A 16,531-nucleotide genomic window follows, 5' to 3' on the forward strand; every position below is an offset into this window, starting at 1 on the left:
TGAGTTTACAACAACAAAAATAATCGCTTCGTTTTTATATCACATCCGACCGGAGGAAAATGCAGCACGGCTCTCACTACCGATAATCCTAATCCCACGGGCAAACAATAATATGTACAGTGTTATAGTTTACTGTATTATTAGTGTCTAATATTACTGCTATAACAATCACACATTGAGTTGTTAAAATCAGATCGTTTTTTTTTTAAACAGTCTGAATGAAACGGCAGCTCTCAGGTGATCAGGTGTGTGTTTACCAGTGTTGGGACTAACGCGTTACAAACTAACGCATTACTGTAACGCAACTACCTTTTGCGGTAACTAATAACGTTACTAGTTACCTATTTCCATTCAGTAACGCCGTTATAGTTACTGTGATTTAAATGGGTGCGTTACTGCGTTACATTATGTGATGGAACTGAACCGAATCTCCCTGCGGATGTAGTCACAGAAGTCACGGTTCGGTACGGTTCGGTACGGTACGGTTCGGTACAACAAGAAAAAGCAAAAAAAGTCCCAAATGCATAATTCCAGGTTTGTTGTTATTTATGTTTGAACAGTAGTGCAAGTTTCAGTTTAAAAATAAAGAACTCTGACATTTTGAATAATTAACTGTATTAAACAGTTAAAAACAAACCACAAACAGTACCACACACACACTCTGATGGCCATATTATCTATAATGGCTGATGTCAAACAAAAAGGTTTCATCAAGCTGTAAAACTAAAAAGAATGTCTTGAAAATATGACATCATAAATAATAAGCAAGTGTTTCAAGAGCGCAAAGTCGTTGAAAAACATATGCCAAAAGCTTCCGTTATTTATTTTGGTCTCTCGGCTCTCATTTCTATTGGTTTCTTAAAAACAGAGGGGATCAGCTGTTGAACTGCTGCTGTCTTTTGCAGGGCTCCGGTAAATCTGGGTGATGCCTTCTGATATGATTTAGCATGTTTGGCGTGTGTTCCCATTAGCATACCGCACCACTGTAGAACAACGCCGACACACCGTCCTCGTCCGATCCACCACTCGCTCACTTCATCGTTATTGTAGTCCACAGGGAACCCGAAATGTTCCCACACAGCTGATTTAAAAGAAGCAGGTGGGTTCTAGCTCCTGTGTTATCTGAAATCGCCATACTAACTTTTCTTCTTCTTGTATTTTGTTCGTTTTGTTGTTGTGTTTCTTCTTGTTCTTCATTTGTTGTTTAAGGCTTTATATATACAGTCTATGGTTTAAGGGCGGCTGGCAAACAGCTTTTAGGCGCAATACCGCCCCCTGGATTATATATAGTGTAGTGGATACTGCCCTGAATGACAGACTTTTTTCCCACTCGTAAAAAAAAGGCGTATTCGCCGTGTGACTGCGTGTGCCGAACCGTGACGTCTGAACTGTGACGGTACGGGACGAATACGGATACCGTTACACCCCTAACAGACACACAAACACTTGCTAACACACACACAAGGGCCCTTTCTCATTTCATCAAATCCCCCTCCTCGACTCCTCAGTCCTCCGGTAGTGACCCGGAAATGAATTTTAGCGCGCCATGTTGAAGGACATCTAATTTCTCTAAATGCACTTCGAGGACCGAGGATCGAGCGTCGAGGAGGCTCTCTGGAGGAGCTATAACCGAGGATACACTGATGGGTCCTCCACGGCTCCTTCGTGGACGCATTTTCGGGAACAGAGATGTTTCAAAGAGTCGTGACGCACTGCCGGACTTATCTCAGCCAATGACAGCTCTGCATGCATCCCCTGGATATTATTTTATTAACTGCTCTCATCGCAACGTGATGTTTACAGAGAGAACAGCTGTGAGGTCCGTGCAGAAAGCAGAGCAGTGTGTATATTATATATCACTCAGTATAACAGGCCTACATTACTCTCTGTATTTGCTGTAGTTTAGTAGATATCTACAAACAAAGAGTCGATATTTTTCTAAAACCATTTAGTGCTTCACATAATAAAATACACAACGGCTGTAGCCTGATTATATGCTTTAGGAGCTGTAAGTGCGTATGGTACAGTGTGTGTGTGTGTGTGTGTTGTACAGTGTGTAAGTGTGTGTGTTGTACAGTGCGTAGATGCAGCGGACAGACAGGTCTCAGTTGGTTTGATGTCCTCTGCTTACTTTTAATACTTGTAAATAAAACTTTTGGCCCGTAATTTATTTCCCTAATTTTAGCGACACGGTAACGCTCACCACCAGCACACACACTATGGCAGATGCAAGTATCAGCGAGAACAGCAGCGCATTTACAACTTGGAGATATAACCACTATTTTCAATTTGTGGGGATAAAGGACGCACACAATATTATGGTCAAATGTAAACTGTGTGCAGGACAAAAAGCATTGTCCACATCGAATAACAGCAATGCCAATCTCCTGAAGCACCTAACTAATGTACATGAGGCTATAAAACTAGTCGCCAAAGACCCCACCGTCTCAACCACCGGCAGTGACCCAGATGGAGCAACACCATCTAAACAGCCTACAAACGATTTTTTTTAAATCGCCACATGTCACCCAGAGTCAACTAAACAGATCTCCTCCCTGTGCCGAGGCGAGCAAGAGGTGTCAGATCTGCCCGTCCAAAAAGGACCGTAAGACGTACGCGGTGTGCTGCGGGTGCGGCAGATACGTCTGCAAAAGCTGCGCGCTCGCCTACTGCCCCCGGCATAAGAGTAGTCGGCGGGGCCTCCAACGGCACAGGACATGGGGTTGGCAGGACCCCCGGCAGAAGAGTAGTCGGCGGGGCCTCCAACGGCACAGGACACAGGGTTGGCAGGACCCCCGGCAGAAGAGTAGTCGGCGGGGCCTCCAACGGGACAGGACACAGAGTTGGCAGGACCCCCGGCAGGAGAGTAGTCGGCGGGGCCTCCAACGGCACAGGACATAGAGTTGGCAGGACCCCCAGCGGAACCTCCAACGACACTTGAGTAGGGACTTGAGTGGGAACTCGAGAGAGGGCTTGAGAGGGAACTCGAGAGGAAACTTGAGAGTTGACTTGAGAGGAATCTCGAGAGGGAACTTGATTGGAGACTCGAGAGGTGACTTGAGAGGGAACTCGAGAGGTGACTTGAGAGAAGACTCGAGAGGGAATTTGAGAGGGGACTCGAGAGGGAACTGGAGAGGGAACTGGAGAGGAGACTTGAGAGGGGACTCGAGAAGAGACTCGAGAGGGGACTTGAGTCGGTCGGTACGCCGACAGGACACGGGGAGCTGGCGTCGGCTGGAGAGCCAGCAGGAGACGAGGTGCTGGAGTCGGCCGGTACGCCGAAAAGACTCGGGGTGCTGGTGCTGGCTGGAGAGCCAACAGGAGACGAGGTGCTGGAGTAGGCCGGTACACCGACAGGACTCGGGGAGCTGGCGTCGGCCGATGAGTCAACAGGTGACGAGGAGCTGGAGTCGGGACCATGACTGCTGGGGCCGGTACTTGAGCCGGAACCATGGCTGCTGGGCCCGGTACTTGAGCCGGAACCATGGCTGTATGGGCCATCTCTGGTGCAGGGACCATGGCTGCATGGGCCGATTCTGGAGCCGGAAACATGGCTGTAAGATCCAGTTCTGGAGCCGGAAAAATGGCTGTACGGTCCGGAGCTGAAGCCTGGATCATGGCTGTGTGGGCCGGTTTTGGAGCCGGAAACATGGCTGTAAGGTCCGGTTCTGGAGCAGGGAACATGGCTGCTGGGGACGGCACTGGAGCCGGAACCATGGCTGCTGGGCAAGGAACCGGAACACGGATCCATGGCTGTGTGGGATGGTACTGGAGCACGGAACCATGGCTGCTGGGGCCGGAACCATGGCTGCTGGGGCCAGAACTGGGACCGGAATCATGGCTCTTGGGGCTCGGGCTGCTAGCCTGGACTTGCGACTCCTTCTCTTAGAAGCCGCCTGAAGGCTCCGTGGACCTCCAAAAGCCAGACGAGTTCCAGAAAACGATTCCTGGACAGGAGCAGGAACTGGGGCAGAAGCATGGGTTGACCCCAGAAGGAACACACCGAGACGTCTGCAGTCAGCAGGCTGGAAATCACACATCCAGAGGAAGTTCAACATCCAGCCAGGTACGAATTTCACCAAGTCTGGTTTCTCCATAGCCAACCGGTGCGCCTCTACCAGAGCGGCCTCCCTCTGCCGATCACTGGACTCTCCACTCCACCAATCACAGCAGCAAGCCAAACAAAAGGAAAAATGCTGTAGCTCCACCTGATCTGCTGGGTCCATTTCTGGTCAGTTCGTTCTGTTACGATCTCAGGCACTTAGGATGTTGGACCCAATTGCAGACAGGGAGACAGAGGTAAAGTATTGGTAAGATACTTTATTTTTCCAATAAAACACGATGAACAAAAAAAAGGTCACTAACTAATCTCAGGGCGAGATGACAAAAAATGAGACCAAAAGGAAAATCGCTCACGTAGTGAGGAACAAAACTATTCTTGAGCATAAAAGAGCATAGACCTGACCATGGCAAGAGACAAGACTAACTGACACTGAACACTGGGAGACAGGGGAATTTAAACACAGGCTGACACTGATGAGCACAGGCTGACACTGATGACACACAAGGAGTGACAGGTGAAAACAATCAGGAAATTAGACACACCAGGGAAACTAGTGACGGACATGAAAACACAGGGAAAAGAGACCAGACAATATACAGGGAGGAAAACATGACAAGGAGAACGGAAAAACACCCACACCTAGACATAGAAACGTGACCTGACATAATAATCCTGACAGCCTGTGCGTCTCAACACCCCCGCAGCAACCCTATATCCACCAGTTAAAGGAAATACAACTAATGTGTTGTGTTATATCAGCTGTACAATTTACCACATATGGTGTTCTTAGCTTCCATACCTCCTGTGTTTTGCGAGCGACTTATCAAGTCTTGGCAAACGCCATAAAACCCGATTAAACATGATAGTATATAAAACCATGCTCGTATCGTCGGGTTACGTATTGTAACCCTTGTTATATTAGGACAGGCGGAGCCCTCTACTGGACTCTATGGGTATTGCCTTATCATGCAAGCATTCACCTACTGAGATTTCTATGGATGTAGCCGGCCCCGGGGCGGGCCTACCTGAATGCATGCGCATCTCACTTCCGTATAAAAGGAGGCCTCGCCTCCTGACCATCATCCTACACCACTCTTCAGCGAGCGGTATAGGACAGACAGTGCCTCCAAGGTAGAGGGCTCCGCCTGTGCTAATATAACAAGGGTTACAATACGTAACCCGACGTTATATCTCTCACAGGCTCCGCCCTCTACTGGACTCTATGGGTACAGTGGGTGGAGCCCCGATGTATGCACGCACTGTCGTCCAGCACACCGTTCCACCTCACTGTCCCTGACCGGCTTTAGCAGCCACTGCGCCTCACTCACCTCTCCCTCGGTTGTAACCGTGGAGAAGTCTGGGCTCTGGCCGATAGAGCACACCCTGACGCGCTTGCCTCGCGAAAAAACGTGTGCTCGAAAAAAACAGTGCTGAGGGCTCCCCTGCATCCACCTATAGGCAGACAGGGAAAAAAACCCAGCCCTGTATGGGTTCACTATGCACTCTCCCTCCTGAGTCCCTAAAGAACACGGGGAGAATGCAAGTGCCCCCTATGTCCCCACACTCAAACACTGACCCCGTGCAGAGTGTGTAGGGACTATAGTATGGAGGGCTCTCCCCCTCCTGCCCCCAGGCAGGCGAGGGGAGCCCTCCAGCCCTGAAAAGGGCCCAGAGCACCCCACGTCCCCCGCGACCCTCCAGGGGTTCGGAGAAACGTAAGGGCATTTTATGCCCGGGGAGAGGGTCAGATGCCCACTGACCAACAGCCCCCCCCCCTCCTCACCAGTCCTGTGTTGCCCCAGCAAGCACAGACGTTGAGAAAGAGCCAGACATATCCAAGAGATAACACTTTATGAAGAGGCCTGGTGTTGACCAAGACGCCGCCGTGCATAAGGCTGTTGATGCAGCCACAGCCCGTGTGGAGTGCGCACGGACCCCCGTGGGACAGGCTCTCCCTGCCTGCTCGTAGGCGTGTGCAATGCCTTCGCAAAGCCAGCCTGCCAGGCGTTTCTTGGACAGAGCTTTTCCAGTCACCCCGCCCCCGAAGCACACAAACAGCTGTTCAGTGCGTCTCAGGGTAGCTGTGCGCTCTACATAACATGCTAACACGCGCACCGGGCAGAGGAGGTGTAATTTAGCTTCCCTGACCCCACCATGAGGTGGAAGACTAAATCGCCCCAACTGAATAACCCTTGACCTGAACGCACTCCTTAGGTTCTTGGGCACAAAGGAGGGGTTCGGTCTGAGTGTCGCGCCGCTCCGGTCACCCCGAATCAGTAAACGGCTCGGGTGCACCGACAGAGCGGTTAACTCGGACACTCTTTTGGCTGACGTTAAGGCAAGTAGCAATGCTGTCTTCCACGACAGTGCTTTCAGGGAGGAGAGCTCCAGAGGCTAAAATGGTTCTGTGACCAAAGCCTCGAGCACCAGCGGCAGGTCCCACTGCGGGGTGGAGGCGCGCACTACTGGGCGCAGCCTCCTGACCCCCTGTAAAAAACCGCAACCTCAGTGGATGAGAAAAGGCTGACCTGCCGTTGAATCCCTCATGACAGGACGAGATGGCTGCTGCATACACCTTTATAGTAGAATGAGCTAGTCCTCTGTCCACCAATAACTGTAAGAAGGAAAAAATAGAGCCCAACTCACAAGATAAGGGTTCCACTTTCCGCTCCTCACACCATCGCTGGAATCCCAGCCACTTTGGCCTGTAACAGGCTGTGGTGGATCCCGCTCTAGCTGTCTGGATAGACTGAATAACGCTATCAGACAATCCACCCTGTCTCAGCCTGTCCCTCTCAGGAGCCAAGCCTGGAGAGGACGGCCCAGAGTGGGTAACGCCCCGATTGCACCTGCCTCTTGAGACATTGCCTCCCAGAACTGGGGAATCGCCCAGGGCTGGCCCACCTTCATCTGCGTCATTTCTGAGTACCACGGAGCCCCGACGCGATCCGGTGCTACCAGGATGACTGCCAAACGTTCTCGCCTCACTCTCCCCAGGAGAGGGAGAATGAGACGCAACGGTGGAAAGGCGTAGAGCAGCTTCCTTGGCCATGGCTCGTGTGCAAACGCGTCCACCCCCAAAGGCGGGTCGTCGCTCAGTGCCATGGAAAACCACAGGGCACAGTGGCCGTTGCGCCGGCTGGCGAACAGATCCACTTCCGCTCTCCCGAACTGGGCCCAGATCTGCTTCACCCAGAGGTGGTGAAGCAGATCTGGGCCCAGTTCGCCTGGCAGGGGGCCGCCCCTCGACATGAGGTCGGCTCCCCTGTCCTCCAGTCCCGGGATACGAAGGGCTCTCAGAGCCAACTCTGATGCCCACAATCACAGCCTCTCCGCTGTGGCCAACAAGGCGGCGGAGCGGACTCCGCTCTGCCTGTTGATATAAGCCACTGTGGTGCTGTTGTCGCTCCTGACCAATTTGACATGTCTCCCTTGATTTAGGGGCATGAAATGCTGGAGGACTAACACTACCGCCCGTAGCTCTAGGAGGTTGCTGTGTCATGTTTCCGTTAGAGACCAGCGCCCACCTATAGCCCTCTTCAGGCAGGTCCCTCCCCATCCTGTTCCCATGAACACTGTGATGTAGGAGGTTACCCATCCCAGTGGAGACCCCCTCCGGAGGCGCCCGGGAGACCCCCAGAACCGGAGGTTGCCCTCCACTGAGGGGGGGATGGTCACCAGCCGCTGTTTGTGCCTCTTGGGATCCAAACGCAGGCTGGAGAACCACCTCTGCAGGTGGCGCATATGCAGTAACCCCTGCGGGACCACAATGTGAGCAGCCGTCATGAGATTCAAAGTCTGCATGACAGTTAAAACTGTCACTGTCGACCCCTGTCGCAGCCTGTGAACCGCCCGGAGAAGGGACGCACTTCTGCTCTCTGACAGGGTGGCGCGTAGCGCGCCTGCATCGAACACCACTCCCAACTACAACGCCTGTTGGTGAGGTATGGGGGTGCTCTTTTTTCAATTGATCGCAAAGCCTAATTTGGTTAGGTGTGTGATCAATTGTGTTGTGCAAAGCATTGCCTGTTCCCGGGACCCGGCCATGACTATGAGGTCGTCTGGGTAAAAGAAAACTCTCATGCCGTGGGCGCGCAGCGGTTGAAGCGCAGTGGCCACACATTCACTGAACGTGCGTGGGGATAGGGAGTAGCCGAACGGTACTCTGTTGTACTCGTAGGCTATCCCCTGGAAGGCAAAACGCAGACACTTTCTGTGCTCCGGAGCAATTTCCACATGAAAGTATGCGTCTTTCAGGTCGATGGTGGTCAACCAATCGCCCGGTTTGCACTAGCCCCATTAACTGTTTTTATAGTTAACATGCAGAATTTTCTACAGGCAATGTAGCGATTCGGGCTGCCGAGATCTAGAATAGATCTGAATTCCCCTGTCTTCCTGAGAACCAGGAAGTACATGGAATAAAGACCATTTTCTCTGTGCTGAGGGTGCACAACAGACACAGCCTGTTTCTGTACCAGAGCCTGAATCTCTGCTGAGCGGAAACCAATCTCCTCCGAGAAAGACAGATTTCCTCTCGCATGCCCATAAAAGGAGGTGGGACTTTGCAAAACTGGAGTGAATAGCCCCGTTTCGGCGTCCTGTCCAACCACTTTGTTAGTACACAGCTGAGTTTCAATTCCCCATAACATTGTGTTAATGGAAAGCCCTCAGCTGTGGGGCCGCAGCTACTGTGGTACTCTCCGGTGACCCTGTTCCGCCGCAAAACTCCCCGTGAAGGGAAGATTTGTCCATGGAGGGTCGACACAGAAAGGGCCGATTATTTACTGAGGTCCCTGAACGCACCGCCGCACGCTCCACCATAATGCTGTTTTTACCACTACGGTAAACAGCATTTAATCGGAGTCTTTATAGGCGTAGTGTGTTCTACTGAGGTCCTGAACGCACCGCCACGCGCTCTTGTGTGAGTGCGGGCTCCGCCATAATGCAGCCTTTACCACTATGGAAAACTGCATTAATTGGAGTCTTTGCACTAGGCGTAGTGTGTTCTCTGACGGCAATACGCCGGCCATAATGTCCCTGCACCCGCATAGCGCTCTCCTTTAGATAGCACTCCCTGCGGTTCATCCCTCTCATCTGCGCATGCCCACTAGCCACCTTCTTTACAGGAGCTACAGCATGTGAATTCTTTTTGAATTGGACATTTCTCCTGACACTCTCCTGACTAAAAGACAGGATAACCTTCATGTTTGAAAAACTGACAAGGTGATCTGATATCAACTTCTGGCAGCGAATGGGTAATTTGTACGGTTAACATTGTGTGTAAGTGTAGCATTTGTGGAAACAAATGATCTGTATCAGATTTTGATACAGATCAACCTCATTCTTGTTAGAAAACGTAGTGATCTGTGCATTATACCGGGAGGAGGCGAGACTCGCCCTCTCGTCCCGGGCGGAGAGATTTTCTCTACGGTCAGATCCGTGAAGAGGTGGAGGGCGCCGCGGGCACGAGATCTCCGTGCCGGCACCTCTCCTCTCTCCCGTCTCACCGTCGCGCCGCGCTCCCCCGTGGAGGAGAGCGCTATGCGGTTACTCTTCTCTCTGTCTTTGAACGCACCGCGGCCCGCCCTCAGGGGAGGGGGGCCGCCCGTGCCGTCACAATGCCGTCTCTTTGAAACGGGACATTATGGGAAAAAGTGGAATTGTGGAGAGAGATTACTCTTACTCTGGGATAAATGCACTCGTTCTCACTGAATGCATTTTTCCCACACACACACATCACTCTAGTACTAGAGTTTACAAACGTAAACCACCGTTCCCCTGCGGAGGTCCCTGAACGTATTAATGCTGTATTTCCCATTCAACGGTGAAATGCATTAATCAGAGCTATTATACCAGGCAAGGTGTGTTTTCTGACAACAGCACGCCGGCAATAGCGTCTCTTGAACCCACACAGTGCTTTGACAGCACACGGTTTATTCCACTCACGTGCACACGCCCACCTGCTGGCTCCCTATACTGGGGTTTACAACGGGGGCGGGGAGTGTAGGACAGTGTTTCTTCCGCTGGGGATGGGCAAGAATCAGCCACGCTGCGATTACTCCATATCCAGGAACCGGGCCTGGGGCAAGGCTCGTGGACCAAGCTACTTATTCGGCCTTGCGGCCCAATAATCGCTCTGACCTGGTGAGGCGGGGGCATCTCTAGCAATGAGCGAGTAGCCCACACACCCGCCACCATGATCATCATCCAGGGAGCATGAAGGAAATGGCGAATGTGAAAATGGCACCACCTCGGCCATATCCTGGTCCCCAAACACTCGAAGCAGAGGTGGTGGGGGTCGGCGCCCGCTATCTTTCTTTCTCTTTCTTCCTTTCTCTCAAAAAATATGTCTCGGACTCAGTGCTAGGCTATCACCTCCGCTCGCTGAAGAGTAAAGGATGATGGTCAGGAGGCGAGGCCTCCTTTTATACGGAAGTGAGATGCGCACGCATTCAGGTAGGCCCGCCCCGGGGCCGGCTACGTCCATAGAAATCTCAGTAGGTGAATGCTTGCATGATAAGGTAGTACCCACAGAGTCCAGTAGAGGGCGGAGCCTGTGAGAGATATAACTACAACCTATAGAAATGCAAAACGGCGTCAGTTTAGATGTAATTCTGTCCTTCTGCTTACCGCATCATTTATGAGAAAACATTTCATAACATTAACACAACATATTCGAGGTGGTTTTCAATAACATATCCGTATTTATTTATTTATCCAAGTTATGTTTTTGTGTGCGTTTGTTAAATCATTTTAAGATTGGCTTTAATCAATGTTTGAAAATGAATTCTTCATATATGATAAATGAGAGGTAACATTTTATTTATGGTATTATTTCCACATATTTCTCTCCATTCTTCCTTCTGCCAACGGTGTCGCAGTTTCTCGTCTCCCGTTTTTGTGCTTAGTGCGTACGCATGGGTTAGAGTTTGCGTGGAGCACCGCACATTTTCCCGTCAAGTTAGTATTTTAGAAATCGCAAACATTGCGTAGAAACTGGCGTACGCCATCTTTTGAGCGTATATCCCTTTATAAATGAGGCCCCAGGCCTTAAACGGCATGTACACATTTTTGCAGACCACCATCTCCAACATTGATGTAAACTGGGGGTGGAAGCTGGGGGTGGTGGTGGGGCAGGCAAGCAGCAGCAACATGAAACACAGCAGCAGGAACATGAACGCAGCAATAGCAAGTGAACACAGCAGTGGCAGCAGGCAAGCAGGCAAGCAGCAGCGACAGCAATAGCAGCAGCAAGCAATGCATGGAGAGAGATCTGCAGGTTAAATAGAGCGGCATATTAAGGAGACTCTGTTTGGTTGGTTGTAGAGTGGCAAGGGGCGTTATGTATGAATGCAGCATAAGTGCTCGAGTTGACTGCCTGAACTAGCTCGCAGGCTTCGCCTCATTTCAGTCAGACAACTCACGTGTTCCTTTAACATGTTTATTAGAAGCAGCATATAGTTGAGTTTGGCGACTAGGCTCGGGCATCATCACTCCATAGATATACATAGCACGATGAGTGATGATTAAATAACTAACCCCCAAAACTGCATGGAGATTAGATACTATCCCCCAAAACTGCGTAGCCCGAGCCTGACGCTGGTGATGTAAGACTGATAAGTAGAGGGCCTGGCGAGCTGCCATGTGGCCATTCCCCCTAAGCACAGCGGCTTTAAGGGGAATATACTACTAAGTGAGACTGCTATGTGTAGGCCTGAGGAATAGCCCAGAGCCCATTCTTCCCTGAGCACAGCGGCTTGGAGAGGAATATACTACCTATATACACTACCTAGTGAAACTGCTATGTGAAGGCCCGGGAACAGCCCGAAAAGCCATCCCCATTAAGCACCACGGCTTTGAGGGGAATATACTACCTAGTGACTGCTATGTGAAGGCCCGGGAACAGCCCGAAAAGCCATCCCCCTTAAGCACCACGGATTTAAGGGGAATATACTACCTAGTGAAACTGCTATGTGAAGGCCCGGGAACAGCCCGAAAAGCCATCCCCCCTTAAGCACCGCGGCTTTGAGGGGAATATACTACCTATCAAGACTGCTGTATCTAGGTCTTTGAGGCAACGACAATGAGCTTTCCCCCCCAAGCATGCAGCTATGAGGGGAATATACTATAATGAAATAAATATAATCTAACCCAGCAACCACCTGGTATGCAATAACAGAATTCTACAGATATACATATTTGAACGTTTACTCATCATCGAGTAGTGCAAGAGCTCATGGTTGTTTGTGCTGAAAGGATCTCATTCATGTGAGGCATGATATAGCGCTGGTGGGCAGAAGATGACCGACGGCCCAGGATACTCAGGGTTGAGGTAGGCGGATATAGAGCTGCGGTTGTGGCTGTGCAGATTCTTAAACAGTGGGAATAGCGATCTGCGGGCAGATCGCAGCTTAGGCAGAGATCGCGCAGCTTGGAGGAGAACCCTCGTCGTTGGGTTTGCAGCCATCGAATAAACATGGGTGCCGACCCATGTGTCAGAGGGCAATGATGCGAGAAGTTCAGCATGGAAGATAAAGGACAAAGAAAACAGTGTTAGTTTTAGCAATGATTATTCGGGGTTCCTTGACTCCCCAGACAGAACTGTCAGACATTGAATGTTTCAAAACTGTGTATATTTGATCTCCAACGTTAATTCAGTAAGGGTGATATTATGCTGAGGATTAAAAGGTGAGAGGTCTGTGTATATTCGGCACCTGAGAAACCAATAGAAAGCTGTAACAACTGCATCTGACGTTTATCAATGTATAGTGAAACCCCTTTGCCAGTCTTTGTCATTGCGTGGAGGACGTGCCTTCTTAAGGCCCTTGAGGAGCAAATTAATGAACTCTAGCGTGGCTTAATACTTAGCACTTGAAGATTGCAGGATTCGAATGAAAATACAATTATATATAATGCATGAACGACTATTATATCTATTGCACAAGTACACAGAGGAGGGACAGAAGAAGATAAAGTACCAAGCTGAATTGTATGCTTTGAATCATGCTCTTGGTTGGAGGCAGAATATGGGAAATCCTTGAGGGGCTTGACGTGTAGATCCAGAGTCATTTGGTTGAACGAAGGGCATGGCAAGCTGGTGGGGCAAACCACTCATTGTGAAATCCCCCGAACCAGCAGAAGGTGCAGCATCTGTAAGTAACTAGAGAGGATCTGAGGACACCGCAAGGTCATTATAAAAGAATGAACATAACATTCCACTCGTCGCAGAGGGGCTAAGGACCAAAGATCTGAGCAATAACCATCTCTAAGATTGCATTCATGCCGAATAGTCCGCATCTTTACACCAGACGCAAGTGTATTACATCGTTTCATTTGCAGAAGGTTGGGTTTGCGTTCACCCAGGCAACTTCAAATAGACTATGAACTGTAAACTAAAGTCATTGTACGGAGATGCTTTTTCAACAATTGGCGGGACATCAAGCGGATAAAATGAAGATCCCAGCAATTCCTACAGTAGCCTGCATCATGGAGCATTGGCAGGTTATTTTCATACTGCTGTTAATCTGGAGAGTGCATCAGCAAACTCTGCGGCCAGCGCATAGGATTATAAATCAGACAACGTGCATTAAAAACATTATAACACAAAATGTGACGTTATGCAGTGAGGAGGTTTCACCGATGACAGGTGGCTCTGATGAGATTGTACCACTGCCTTTTCTCTGTACACAGGGGACCAGTGAGGTAAGCAGTCACCAGAATGAATGCATGACCCTATAGGTTACTGGATGTTACACACAGCATAGATAGCAAAACAAGCGATGACGCACAAATAGTTGTTTCCCATGTTTTGATGCGGACTGCGTCACACCAGCAATGAACCTCTCTGGAGTTTACTAGCGAGCGACCCGAGACCACCTCTTTTAGCGGAGCAGAGGTATCGGACTGCTTCCACACCAATCCAACGAACCGCATCAAGGGGTTAACGCTACAGGGACCGATTCAATAGTACTAACCAAGCAGGTGTGAACGTGACCTAAGACTATGGTGCCTTAAGGTTTGGACAGAAAGGCTAGCGCTTGTTCCTTATAAATATAAAACATCTCTTTTAGAGAGACTACCAGTGGGAGACCATAATTGAAGGCAGTAATCAGTATTGAATGTATTACAAGTCTAATATAAAGTAGAGCACTTTGAACATTTGGAAAGGCGCTAAATAAATAACATGAATTGTAATTATGGCTGTTCTGATGCGGGACAGCTTGTCTGGTGGCAGTGAAGCTTGCATCAGCACACTATCGAGAATGATACCGATAATTCTAGACGTGTGGAAGGGCTTCCAGTTCCTGTTCTGAAAGAGGTAGGCCTAGCTGTTGAAAAGTTTTATCTGGGAAAGTTAACTAGGAAATGGTTAAAAGATGGACACCAAGGGGTGCTTGCAGGTGTTGCAGAGAATCCAGCATACTGCTTCTGATGAGGTGTCAAAGAAACGTGGGCTACTATGAAAACCAAATGCACATTTGATTGTAAAACTTTAAAATATATATGCCACAGAAGGCATATGGGATGTCTGCTTTCCCTGCCATGTCATCTACAGAGCAAAGAAACGGGAAAATCTTTAGTAGTTATTAATACTCTTAACAGAATAATCGTGAGGAACTAACGGCTCAAGAAACGTTGCTAAAATAATTCCTCCTAGCACTAGGCTAGGGGCCTGTCGTGTTTTTAAACGTTTAAATAGCAGCACGTGTAATACTCCTGGCTCCTTCAGTGCAAACTTCAGTCTTGAGTGCAGGTTTCAACAGACATGGGTCCCTGGGAGCCAGCCTAACCTGCTAAGAAACCTTGATTTAAGCCTGTGATAAGGTCATTTGACGAACATCTGTGATTAGAAAGAGCTTGGAAACGATTTGCAGCATGTGGCCTCCTGAGGCACACCCAGCGAGGGGCAGAATATTGCAGGTAGAGCTTAATTCCTGTAAGGAAAAACTCTTCTTTGGTAGGTGATTAAATGTACATGGCCGCTTGGCAGAGAATGATTCATGGTATTCATAGAAAAGACACTGTAGGAGAGATTGAAGTCTAAAATGATGGTCAAAAATGTATCGAGCTTCCCTTCATATTCCCGTGATGGAAATTATGAATTAATTTCCATTTTTAATTTCATTGATTTATAGTAGTATAAATACTTATACACATACAACTTCTGTATAATTGCCTCAAATATGACTTACTGCAGGCCAAATATTTCCATAATAAAACATTGCTTATGCAGAATAGTATTATATACCTGCCAAGATGCGATTCCTAAGGAATTGCTGCTGCAGGGGGCAGGAAGCTAGAACTCGTGGCTGGATCTGGGACTCCAATTCCCAGAATCCTCGGGAGTGTGACGTCAGTGGCACAAGTGGTTGAACGTGGAAGTAGAAACATTTGTTTACATGCAGGCAGAGGAAATCGAGTTTGTTCACGGGAATATATTGTGCAATTAAAGGCTTCAAGCGCTGATTTTACTTCGAGAAGGTAGGACAGGGAGGCAGGTACTTTGGGAATGCCGGGGTCAGCTTGCTCCTGCCTTTTTTGGTGTTTAATTACCCGCCGACCGAGAGACTCTTAGCTGACACACAAGAAAGGGGTTGTTACCGGAGCTGGCGTAGAACTCGGGACTTCCTCTGGCCCAAAGGATATTAAAAGCTACTCCAGATGAGTACGGAAGGGACACCTGAATGTGTGTCGTGCGGGAGCTGTGGCTCGTTCCAGCGGCGTCTGAACCATGCTCTGAGCTAGCCTGTGTTTCGGGAATGAGGCATTTCTTACGGCTTCTTGCGTATGATGATTCGGTTCCAGAGTCGGAGATTGCAATAGACATTTGCAAGGACAGCACCGGCAGGCAAGCAGCAGCAACATGAAACACAGCAGCAGGAACATGAACGCAGCAATAGCAAGTAAACACAGCAGTGGCAGCAGATAAGCAGCAGCGACGTAGAGCTAGCTGCGGCAATAGCAGCAGCAAGCAATGCATGGAGAGAGATCTGCAGGTTAAATAGAGCGGCATATTAAGGAGACTCTGTTTGGTTGGTTGTAGAGTGGCAAGGGGCGTTATGTATGAATGCAGCATAAGTGCTCGAGTTGACTGCCTGAACTAGCTCGCAGGCTTCGCCTCATTTCTGTCATCAGATTATTTAATACGATTTGTTAAAACATTGTTGTTTCTTTTGTTGTGAAATATTATTTATTTTATTTAAATAAAAAGCAATGTTAATTTTGTTCACAATTTGTTAAGTTAATTTAATAATATTAATATTTTTTATTCATCTTTATTGTCTTCATTGTTAGTTTCCACATGCCTAAAACAACCTCAAGCTAAATCTAAAAGTTGATGGCTAAATAAGAGCGTTTGAGAAATTGTGCAAGGCATAATAGTCCTAATAGTCGATTAATCGTTTCATTAACCTATTAAGCCCTAAGCCTGTTTTTCAGGTCTCAGGCTCGAAAATGACATTCCCAGAA

Source organism: Gymnodraco acuticeps, unplaced genomic scaffold (assembly GCF_902827175.1).
Source record: "Gymnodraco acuticeps unplaced genomic scaffold, fGymAcu1.1, whole genome shotgun sequence".
NCBI lineage: Eukaryota > Metazoa > Chordata > Actinopteri > Perciformes > Bathydraconidae > Gymnodraco > Gymnodraco acuticeps.